This window comes from Pteropus alecto, unplaced genomic scaffold, assembly GCF_000325575.1.
Source record: "Pteropus alecto unplaced genomic scaffold, ASM32557v1 scaffold94, whole genome shotgun sequence".
NCBI classification, from domain to species: Eukaryota; Metazoa; Chordata; class Mammalia; order Chiroptera; family Pteropodidae; genus Pteropus; species Pteropus alecto.
This window is the reverse complement of record NW_006437736.1, coordinates 1,324,877-1,336,632: the sequence shown is the minus strand read 5'-3', so window position 1 is coordinate 1,336,632 and position 11,756 is coordinate 1,324,877.

Sequence of the window (11,756 nt, the reverse complement as noted above, 5' to 3'; positions counted from 1 at the left end):
CCCACCCCCACCCCACACACACACCACACCCACTTTTTCAGTCCATCGCCTTATGACCGAGGTTTGGCCAGTCAGAGCGCTCCGTCCCCTGGGCTCAGCGATGGGTTCAGGCGAGAATAGACACCATTTTTCTCTCGGATCAATAACTGTGAAAAACTAGAATCTTGGAGCTACCTATGTCATCTTAGCTGTCACAGAGAGAGAGCCTGCCTGAGGATGCGCCCAAAACAGAAGTAGTCTGAGCCCAAAGATGGAAAGAGAGTTCTGAGGGCATCATTTGAATTTCTGACCCAGACCCTCCTGACTCCAGACCCAAACTTCTGGGTAACATAGGCCAATAATTTACTTTTTATATCTTAAGCTGGTTTGAGTTGAGCTTCACCTAAAACCTTACTAAAGAGTCCTATGACAGGTATTATAGGATGTCTCTCTTCTGTCCTGTGAGGCTCTAATCTAAAGTATCTTTCTTTGTGGAGAAAGAGAAAACACCCATCACCACAATGCATGATGGGGGAAGTCAAGGAAGTAGCATGTCAAGGTCACACGGGTGGCAGAACTTGATTAAACCTGGCCTACCCAACTCTAAGGGCCATGCTTCCGACACTAATCCACACTGCTTGCCTTGAACCCACCCATTCCCCTCCGCCTGGAAGAATTACTCACTGAAAACCATGGTGCTAAATGTTGATTAGGACCCGCAGCAGCAGCATTGCCTGGGAACATGTGAGAAATGCAATTCTAGGCCCCCATCCAGACCTACCAGATCGGAAACTCTGAGGGTGGGGGCCGTGAATTTGTTTTAACAAGCCCTCCAGGATATTCTGATGCACACTAAAGTATGAGCATTTCTGCCAAAAGTGAACAAATCAGCTTCGTTTTAGTTTAATTAGGGATTTGCTGAGCGCTGTCTGCCAGGGCTAGCAATAGAGAAATAAGCCAGATGAGGCCCTTGACCCTGAAGAGCTCCCAGCCTGGTTGGAACAGCCCCGTGTGCACGCCACATGCACCAAACCGACTTCCCTGTTTTGGAGGCATCTGCCACCGGCACCCTGCTTTCTTGGCCATGACAAACACCTTCAAACCTCCAGGCCTTCACATACTCACCCCGGGGGCCTTTACCCTCTCCACCTGGAAGAGTGCGGCTCTTCAACATCCGGCTTCAGCATCACCTCCCTGAGACCTCCCGGAAGAATCAATCACCCCTCACTTAGGAGGGGTCCCACAACCCTTTCTCAGGGTGCTAATCACATTGCATTTATTAGCGGTGCTTGTCGAACATGGATCTCTCCCACGCAACCGAAAATGGTATAAGGGCAGGAACTGTGGTCCGTTCCTCTTCTACCCCAGAGCCCAGTGCAGAGCCTGATTCACGGTAGCTAATAAATAGTCATTGAATGGGTTAATAAGGGAATTAAAGGCAGCAGCTTCGAAGGACAGAAAAGGCTCAGAAGCACAGCCTGAGAGGGTGGAGAGTTCCCCACTTTGCTATTTGGGGTGTGGTCCAGGGCCAGCAGCATAGGCGCTGGCATTCCCTGGGAATTTATAAGGCAGGCACAGGACCACCTGGACCCACTGAGCCAAAGTCTGAACTTCAGCACAACGCCCAGGTGAGGCGTGCATCTTAAAGCTTGAGGAACTGCAAGGGGCTATCTCACCCGCTACATTCATGCTTCCAGGAGTCATATGAAACACACACATAGACACCATCGACTAAAGCCGCTTTCTCTTCGTCCTGGGAAAATTCCCAAACCTGACACCTTCCAGAAACCAGAGGGATCCAGGGACAGCCGGCCTCTTCTGTCCCCACACCCAGGGCACCGCTGCCGGGCGGCCTTCTGAGAACAGACACCTCTTCCGCTCTCGGCCGAACGCTCGGCACGGCAAAGACTTTCAAGAAAGATATACAGAGCTTATTTCTGGTGGGAAAGTCTCCGCTCATCTAAGAATGTAATCAATAATGGCGAGGGGAAATCGATGGCTCCGGGAGATCGATCTCTGTGTATTTATGGAGCGCGGATCCCGGGAGGGAGCGCTGGAGGGAGGCTCCGGGGAATGGGGCAGTCTGTGCCTGCTTCTCGGAGATCCTGATTCCCGTCCCGAGAATTATGGGGTGTCCTTTGTCTCTGCTCGATAACACCCTGGAGTTACAGAGCCATTTAGAAACGAATTGGCTCGTTTTTCTCCCTCCCCCTTGCTCAAAGTGACAAGTCGCCCTAGCCTAGGAGTTATTAAAGGGACAGATAGGACACTTTGCTCATTCCATCTGGCCCCTGTCTGGCTTCGCCAGCTCCCCCTGTCACCAGCATGGCCTGCAGCTTTAACTCCTCATCAGACATATAACATTCCAGAAAAAAAAAAAAAAGTTGAAAAATTGAGGGGTAGGCATTTTATTTTATTCCAAGTACTTTTCCCCCTTGGAGAGAGAGAACATAGCATTTTTTCTTTTCTGAAAACTTTCCCATTTTTTTCCATCTCTCAATATGCCATACCTAATAATCCCATGAGCAGATGGAGTGACAGTGCAGGGTTTATTTTTCCCCAAATTAGCAAAGCCATCTAAAATTAAACTTACTGCAGGAGTGGGATTGAGGCAAGGCCCTTTTCCTCTCTGGTCCTCAGTTTCCTCAGCCATGAGGAGGATAATCCCAACCGCTAAAGTCACTTCAAGGAAAAGTGCTTCATACAGTGCCTGAAGCATGGGATGTCCCAATAGTTATTAACTTGTATTCACTGATGATGTATTATGAACTGCCATCCACCGAGCTTACATGTCTTGGGCCCTCCCGTGATGTTGGTGTCGCTTATCACAGGGAGTGCCCTGTGCAGTGGTTAAGGCTTTGGCCCTGCTGGTTATTAGCTGGGGATGGGACATCAGGCAAGTCATCTAACCCCTAAGCATCCTCATCTGTGACATAAAGATGATAATAAGGATATCATACAGAGAAGAAGGGAATTAAATGAGAATATATTTAGAAACCCATCAGGAACAGGGCTTGGGATGGGGTAAACCACCATCACATTTCATCTTCACAGAAACCTTGATTGTAATTGTCACTGTCCCCATTATACTAATAAGGACTCTGAGACTCACCTACAGGAAACTGCTCAAGGTCACACAGCCGGCCGGCAAGTGGCAGAACCAGGAAGTAAACTCAGGGGTCTGATTGCACTGGGCCTCACTGATTTCGGAGCAAAACCAGCTCAGCTTCAGAGAAACCAGCTAGAGCTGCCCTCACACTTGCCCTTGAGCTCCCTGTGCCTGCAGGTGTGGAAGAGAGGTAGGGTGACCTTGACCCAGAGGCTCCCTGGCCCTCCTGCTTCCTGTGGGGTTCAACCAGTGGGAGGTAGTACAAGGGCACTAGAGGGCAGGAGGAAAGAGAGGACAGAGCATTTATTCTCTGCTCCCTCCATGCTGGGCCCTGGTTGCCAGTGGCCGTCTTCCTCAGCCCGAAGCCCAGCTCCCAAGGGCCTCTCCTCCTTCCTGAAAAGCTCCCTCTCTTGCAACTTCAGACCTAGGGCTGATGGTGCCTCCGGAAGCTTTCAGGCCAAGGCGCCTTCACCAACCCTCGCAGGTTTCCTTAGCGCCACCTACACCTTGTAAACAGTCCCTCGAGCAAACTCTCTCCAGCCCTCCAGTAGGAGTGAGTGAGGCCTCTGTCGCCAGCTGGGCTTCCTGCATGGGAGGGAATCTGACCGACCCTCCTCTGAGGTGCCTTTGAACTCTGGGGTAGGTCCAGCTGGGCAGGTAAAACACATCACCTGGCCTGCGGTGTCACTTCCTTGTGCCCTCTGAGGTCTCTTTGGTCTTTGACACAGTAGGGCTCTCAGGCCACAGGCAGGAGGGTGGACCGAGGGCCTTGGGGCAAGCCTGGCGTTTTCCTCAGGCGAGGCTGGCTGGTGGGGCCCGGCCTTCCCCAGGGCTGAGGGCCCTGTTTGGGGTAGCTCTCGGGGAGCCATTCCTCACCTAGGCAGTAGAAACCACGGCTCTGAATGGTTTACAGCGTGGGGGCTCCTGCAGCCTACCCTAAACCCCTCTACTCACCCCCTCCCTAGACGGGAAATCCTAAGGCAGAGGGCCTGTGAAGTGGGGAGGAGAGCGTACCCCCAGATTAATCCTGGTCCCCCGAAGGAGAACTCTGGAGAAATCTTCCAACACAGAGAGAAGGAGCCCCCGCACCCCCACCCCCCCACACACCCCAACTCCACCCCCCGCCCCAGGAAAATGCAACAGAATGAAATGCTGGGTCTGACTGCAAATTCTAGCTTGCCTTTTCCCCGTGGCCTTCAGGCAACTAGCTCCTGCTATAGATATGCTAATCATTAGAGGAATTCTGCCTCTCCCAAGGAGTTGGGGAAACGTGCAAAATAATGGTTGTTTATCCAAGATGTGAGGGAGCCTCAAGACCGGACACACAGCAGCAGGGGGCGAATGGGACTGGAACAGAGATTTAGAGATTTCGTTCTCTTCCTTGGATCCCTGTTGGCGCCCAGAGGTCTGCAGTGTCAATCACCTGTTGCCCCTCCCATCCTCTCTTCCCTTGACATAAAAGCAGCCTGAATCCTAGGCTCTCTTAAGATGGATCTGAGGAAGCCCTAGGGCCCCCCATCTTCTTGAGCTGGCGCCTTCTGATCAATAAACCTTTCCTTACTCCAAACTCCGACGTTTTGAATATCAGCCTTTCGAAGCTTCAGGCACATGGACCTTGAAGCTTCGGGCACATGGACCTTGGACCAGTAACCAAAGGCGTCACTTCAGCAAACCCAACTCGCTTTTAGCGAATGCTGAAATGGACTTCTGTGTTTGAGTTACGTGCATCGCGTAACCTCTGGGGTAAGCGGCAGAATGGGTGTCAGTGAGCAGACCTGGAAGCCGGAGGTCTCTGAGTTTGAATCCTGGTTCTGCCTTTTACTAGTTTGGATAAGCTAATTTCTCTATGCCTGAATTTTCTCATCCATATAAAATGAAAATAATAGTCCTCGCTCATAGGCTTTCTGTGAAAATGAAGTAAAAATATTATATGAAAGCCTCTGGCACATATTAACACTCAGTAAGTATCACTATTATTATCCTGAGCATGGTTCCCCACCCACAGAACAGGCCCTTTTATGCTTCTGTATCTTTGCACATACTGTTCCCTCGATGTGAAATGCTTTTTCTCCCTTTCTCTACCTGGTAAACTATTCATCCATCAAGACCCAGCTTTAATATCACCTCCTCGGGGACGCCACCAACAAGGATAGGTGCCCCCTCTTCCCAAATCTATAGCAGCAGTTGTCAACCTGGGGGCGTCAGATCCTGAGAAGTTGAGGGAGTGCACAAGTCCTTGATTCAAACGCACACCTGTTACCCACTAAAGACTAAATAAGTAACAGGCCCCACGATATAGAAACAACTGTTCTGCCAACGGCTGCTGCTGCCATGATCAACAAGATATGAAATAAATAAGCGTGTTGCTAAATTCATAATGTCATGCAATTCTCCTATCCCTGGGGACTTAAAGTGCAAGGAGATATCTTAAAATTACATTTTTGTCATGATTTTGTGTCTGTGCCTTTAATCCTCATTAAAAAAAAAAGGTCTAAAGGACACACCACCAGCCACCAGTGCTCACCCTGGAGAGTATGGGCACAGGGACCCCTATGAACTCTCAAGGAACACTTCTGCTCCCCTGGATCCTTGGGGTGGCCAGGAGACTTGCCTCAGGTTGGACTCCCCCTTTTCCCTCTGAGTACCCTTCACGTAAGTTCCTCCTGCAGACCTGCCTCCCCACACACACACTCCCAAAATTGCCTTGTGCTTGACTCAGTTCTGGAACTACTGAACCCTCAGACATCCAGAGATGCCGAAAGAAACAGAAAGTGAGATAATCAGTGAGAGACATGAAAGCCAAACTAATTAAACATACCGTGACTTTAAGGTCCCATGCAAACCTCAAAAAGCCCAGGTTTTCAGGAAAGACTACTAAAACAGAGAAAGGTGTTTTAAATCCCTAAAAAAAAAAAAATTTAATAGTACTATTCCACAGAAGGCTTGCTGAGGGTCTCAGGGGAGGATCAGCCCAGGGTCAGAGCCAGGAAGGTTAGCAGGGCTGTGAGGCTCGCCCCTGGGGTGGCACTGGCAAGGAGTGCAGGCCAGGGCTACTTGTCTAAAGGGAATGACGAAGAGTTTGGGCTATCTGATGAATGAGGCCTACGGGTCGGGCACAGGTGCTACGGTGCCTCAGAAGATGTCAGGATATGTGGTCAGCAAGAGGGGCCTCACTGTGGCAGGTAGACCACCAGGCAGAAAGGGCCCCAGTCAGTGGACGAGGATTAGAGAGAGTCTAGGCTCTGGGAAGGGAGTTTGCTATGGCTGGGCAAGATCTCAGGACCCCAAAACCTCAGGCTGCAGGGTCAGGAATGCAGCACAGTACACCCAGAAAATCAGACACGAGCCGAGGCCAGGGCAATCTTGGCAGAGGTGGGGATAAAGTTTTCAATGTGGCTGCCATGAAGATGCCCAAGGCCCAGCCCAGGCACCCCAGATACCGAGCTTATGAAAGCAAGACTGGCCCAGGCCTCACTGACTGGTGGGCCTGTGGACCCTCCTTAATCCTGTCAAGTTTGGTTCACAGAGCTAGTAAGGGACAGAGCTAGGACTTGAACTTAAGTGGGTCAAACTCCAAAGCCAATGACAGTGATTATCAGGACACATACATCTGCACTAGATGGACAACCACAAAACAGCAAACCCAGAAAGAACCCCCAAAATCTTTAGGTCCCCCTCAGTTTATAAAGGAGGATACTGAGACCCAGAGAGGGGAAGGGTCCTGTTTCAGTATTGCTGGGACTGCAACATGTCATCCTGTTAAGAGCATGCTTCTGAAGGCGTTTCTGTGTGCGACACCCCCTTAACCTACTGCCTCTCCCAGAGAGGCTGTCTCATTCTGTTTGTAATGCTATGACAAAAACACAGACTGAGTGGCTTATAAACAACAGAAATGTATTCCCCACAGTTCTGGAAGCTGGGAAGTCCAAGGTCAAAGCCACAACAGATTCAGCGAGGATCCCGCTTCCTGGTTCACAGATAGCTGTCTTCGCACGTGATGGAAGGGATGAGATCTCTCTGGAGCCTCTTCAAAAAGGGCACAAATCCCATTCGTGAGGGCTTCACCCTCATGACCTAATCACCACTCAAAGGCCCATCTTCTAATACCATCACATTGAGGGTTAGGTTTCAACATATAAATGGGTGTGGGGGACACAAACACTCAGTCTACAGCAGAGGGACTGTCTATTTCTTTCAGTGCTCACTTAGTGGACCAAAAGAAATAGACATGGTTTCATCTTCAAGTGTCTGTGTGACCCTTAGCAACTCCCATCCCCTCTCTGGGCCTTGGTTTTCCCTTACTGAAAGGACTGGATCTAGATCAGGTGACAGAAGCTGTCCAGAAGCCACGCCCCCTCTAAGAGTTGTCATTCTGTTAGAAAGATTCCTACAGCCCAGAATTTCCAAATGGAGCAGGAGAGGAAAGAAAAGATTCTTCTTGCTCTGCTGATTTTTTAACCTGAACCTGTAAAGAACAATTAAGCACTCAAAAGTATAAAGCAACACAAAAATGCTTAGTAACTGCCAGGGATTATTTGTGAGAAATGGTAGAGAGAAAAGAAATGGAGGAAATGAACGATTTCAAGCCTACAAAGTGGTTTTGCTCCCAGAGGACCTAAGAAAGATGCTGAAAGTTCAACTCCCTTTGAAGACAAAATGAAAGATGCAAAAGCCAGAAGCTGTGAACACAACAGAGCAAGAGCAAACGTGTACCAAAAATATTACAGAACAGGGATTAATGCCATTATTTTTTTTACCCATGAAATAAGCAAAGTTGTTTCTTATTAAGAAACATTCATTAAAACATGTCAAAAGTTGAGACAATGTATTCCCTGATAGGTGTAAATTTGTCCAACATTTTTTTGAAATGCATAATAATAGGCATTAAAAGTTCATATCCTTTGGCGATTTAATTCTATTCCTAGGAATTTAACCTAAGGAAATAATTAAAGACATGAACAAAGATTCATATATAAGGATAGTCATCACAGGACTCATTATAATAAAAAAAAGTATCAGAAACTATCCAGATATTGAACAAAGAAATGAGTTAAGTACATTTATTTAATGTACATGAAACGCAAGCATGCATAAGAAGTCATATTTTCCAAAGACATTTAATGGCCTGAACAATCACTCACAATATAATGTTAAATGAAAATATAAGACACAAAACTGAATACATAATAACACCCATAAGTAAAAATATGTGATTTCGGAATACATAAACATGGATATGGAAGAGAACATGGAAGGAGATACATCATGTTCTTTTTTTAACAGTGAGAGTTTCATCAAGAAAAAAAATGTTTACGATATAAAAGGTCTTTGGGGTCCTAAAGGAATGAGTAGGCTAAAATCAGATTTCCTTTTAAATTATATGAAATAAGCCTCGAATTTCCCTCTCTCCAAATAAAACTCTATAAAAAGAAAAAACATTATTAGTCATTCTGTTAACACTGACAGAGCTTTTTTAGGTCCAATATTGTAATAGGTTTTAAGGTTATAGAGATGACTAGACGACTAAGTCAGAGACCCCAATCCCAGAGACCTTGTTTGCAGTCAGGTGTTGGGGAAAATATACACTAATAATTACGGTAGAATACAGGTGGCCCAAAAGAAACATGAGCAGGGAGGGACTGACTCCCAGCACCCAAAAAGTACGTGTAAAGTTTCTTGGAAGGAGGAAGGGGTGGATATTTGAATGAGTCATCAGAAGTCAACCAGAGAGACAAAGATAAGGCAGGAAATCCCAGGTAGAGGGAACTCCATGTGTTGAGGGGCAAAACAGTGGTCCCCAAAGATGTCCACGTCTTAATCTCTGGAATCTGTGAATACGTCGCCTCATATGGCAAAAGGGACTTTGCAGATGTGATAAAGGTTAAGGACCTTGAGATGGAGAGATTGGCCTAGGTTATCTAGTTAGGCCCTATCTAATCACCTGAGCCCTTAAAATCGGAGCAGCTTTCCTAGCTATGGTCAGAGGGAGATGTGACTACACAGGAATGATCAGAAAGATGCAACGCCGCTGGCTTTGCAGACAGAGGAAAGGCTGTGTGTGACAGCCTCCAGAAGCTGCAAAAGGTTAGGCAACAGATTCTTCCCTGGAGCCCCCCCAGAAGTAAAGCGGCCCTGTCAACACTGATTCTTAGCTCAGCGAGACGTGTTTCAGACTTCTAACCTACAGAAATGTAGCATCATAAATTTATGTTGTTTCAAGCCATCAGGTTTGCGGTGATTTGTTACAGTAGCAATAGAAAACTAATACATTGTGCAAAGGCGTAGAGATGCAAGACGGAAGCGCATATGGAAGGGACTACAGTGAGCTCAACGCTGCACGATATAATATTTATTGATCACCTGCCAAACTGCTTTGTGCAACACCTCACGGAGCTCAGGGACCAGTGATTGAAAAGTTAACAGAGGGCTCTGGGAGGCTCAAAGGTGGGCAAGACCAGTGTGCCTGGGGCAGTGGGTCATGGCTCCATCAAGAAGGGGACCACCGGGTTGGCCCTAGGAGAGCAAGTAGCCACTGATCTGGGAGAAGCGCCTTCCAGGTTGAAGAGCATGAACTGAAACACTGAAAATACCTTAGCTTATCTGGGGAAAGGCAAGTGGTCCAGGGTAACCTAGAGCCCGGGCAGAGCTATGGTGCTGGAACTCAAGCTGGCGAGGAATGATCAGTTTGTGAAGGGCCTTGAATGGTGGGTTAAGGAGTTTGAACTCCGCCCTCTAGGGAAAAGGATGGGACACCTGATTCTTGGTGAGAATGAGTCTGCTTCTCTTTCTAAATCCCTAATGAACTGGTATTTTCTGAAGAGGACTTCCAGGTCTGGAGCAGTGGGAGACACTCAGACCATGCTGGGCTGGGAGGCTGGGAGGCTGAGCCACCGGGTAGGCCAGTTTGGGACTGGCCGGCCCGGCTGGCAACAGCTTTGCTCACACCTGCCTCCAGGCCTCTGGCCAGCACTCCCTTTTCAGGAGGCATTCCCAAAAAACAGCAGGCAGGGACTGAAGGCCGTCAAGCTCACTAGCCTCCTTCTTCTGCCCTGGCCTCCAAGCCAGCCTCAGTGCCACTGGGGAAAAAAGTTTATCTCCATGCCTCCCCACGCACACTCTCAATCCCCCTTGACTGTGCCTTCCCCTTCCACGTCGAGGTCCCCGCTGTGTGCTCCAGCCTCTTCTTTGACCAATAGAGATCAGGAGTGATATATGAAGGGCATTCTCTGAAGGCACAAAAGGCTAGGGCACAATTGTGATACTTGGTCCTCTAGCTTTTTCTGCAGACCAGGCTCTCCCAGAAGCTCCTTCCAGACCTGCTCAGGCAAGGCTACCTCTCGTCTCCCATGTGTCCCCACTGTGCAACTCTCCTACTAAATGACACTTAACGCAGAGCACACCTGGGGTCCGATGCTCACCACACACATCCTTTTCCTGGGTTCACGGCCCAGCTCCATGTCCCAGCCCCTCAGCATTAGGTGGAGCCATGTGCTTTGTTCTCACCAATAGAAAGTGAGCAGAAGTGAGGTGTCCCTTCCACAACAAGGCAGTTAAGGGCCAGAATGTCTCCTCAAGGCTCTTCCTCTACCTCTCGCTTCTTCAGAGGTGAGGGGCTCCAGACAGAAGGAACCAGAACCTGAATCACCACCAGGAGAACCATCTGAATAGAAGCATCCACAGAGGACTAAGCCCATTATGAGAACCTCAAGAAGGTACAGTCTTCTGTGGCCAGCAGGCAGATGTCCAAGGGCTAAAATCCATAATTCCAGCAGGGCCAGGTCCTGAGGTCAGGGTGGGAGTGACGAGTAAGGACTTCCACAATCAGGCAGAGGACAGGTCTCTCCCCATCGCTGGACCTCTCTGTCTCTGCTTTTTCGCCCTCAGGTTGCATCTCCCGCTCCATCGTGAGCCCACAGGTCCAGGTGGGGCAGTGTAAACCCAGATCCTTGTTGCTTTTTTCTTTTTTGTAATGGAAGTGCCTGACCGAAGCTTCCACCACCAAGGCACCCACTTCAAAGATGGTTATCTCTAATAAACACAGGGCCAGCTCTAGATAAAGAGCCAGGCCACCACCATTACCCCGACTAAGGCTCCTTTGTTTTAGAGATTTTTGTTGATTTTGATAACTGATCGTTTGGGCCCTTTGTTTTTTTCTATTCCCAGGCTTCAAATTCCTGCTCCTATGTTTTAAATTCACCAATAAAGAGTGAGCCTATGAAACCCTAAGACGCACCCTCTAAAAGCAGAACCCCGAGCCCCACCCCTCTCTGCCTCTGTCTCTCTTTCTCTCTCTGTATTCACAAACTCACTGTGTGGCCCCAGGTGTACCATGTAATTTCCAGGTCCTGCAAGTAATAAACCTTTTTTCCCCAAAGTTTCCTGAAAATTATTGCTGAGAATGTCTTGCAATCATAAGAACCACAGGGGCCAATGCAACCACAACAAAGTTATAGACAGGCCGAGATCTGTACAAAACAGACAGTGTTTGTTTGCCTTGGTTTCCCCAGAGCCAGGTGCAGTGACCTCATGCATAGGAGCGCTGGAGAATGTTTACAGAAGAAATGGGTGGGTGGAGATGGATAGATGGACGGACGGATGGACGACAAATGAGTAAATAAACAGAACTTGTGGATGGATGGATGGACGGACGGACGGACGGACGACAAAT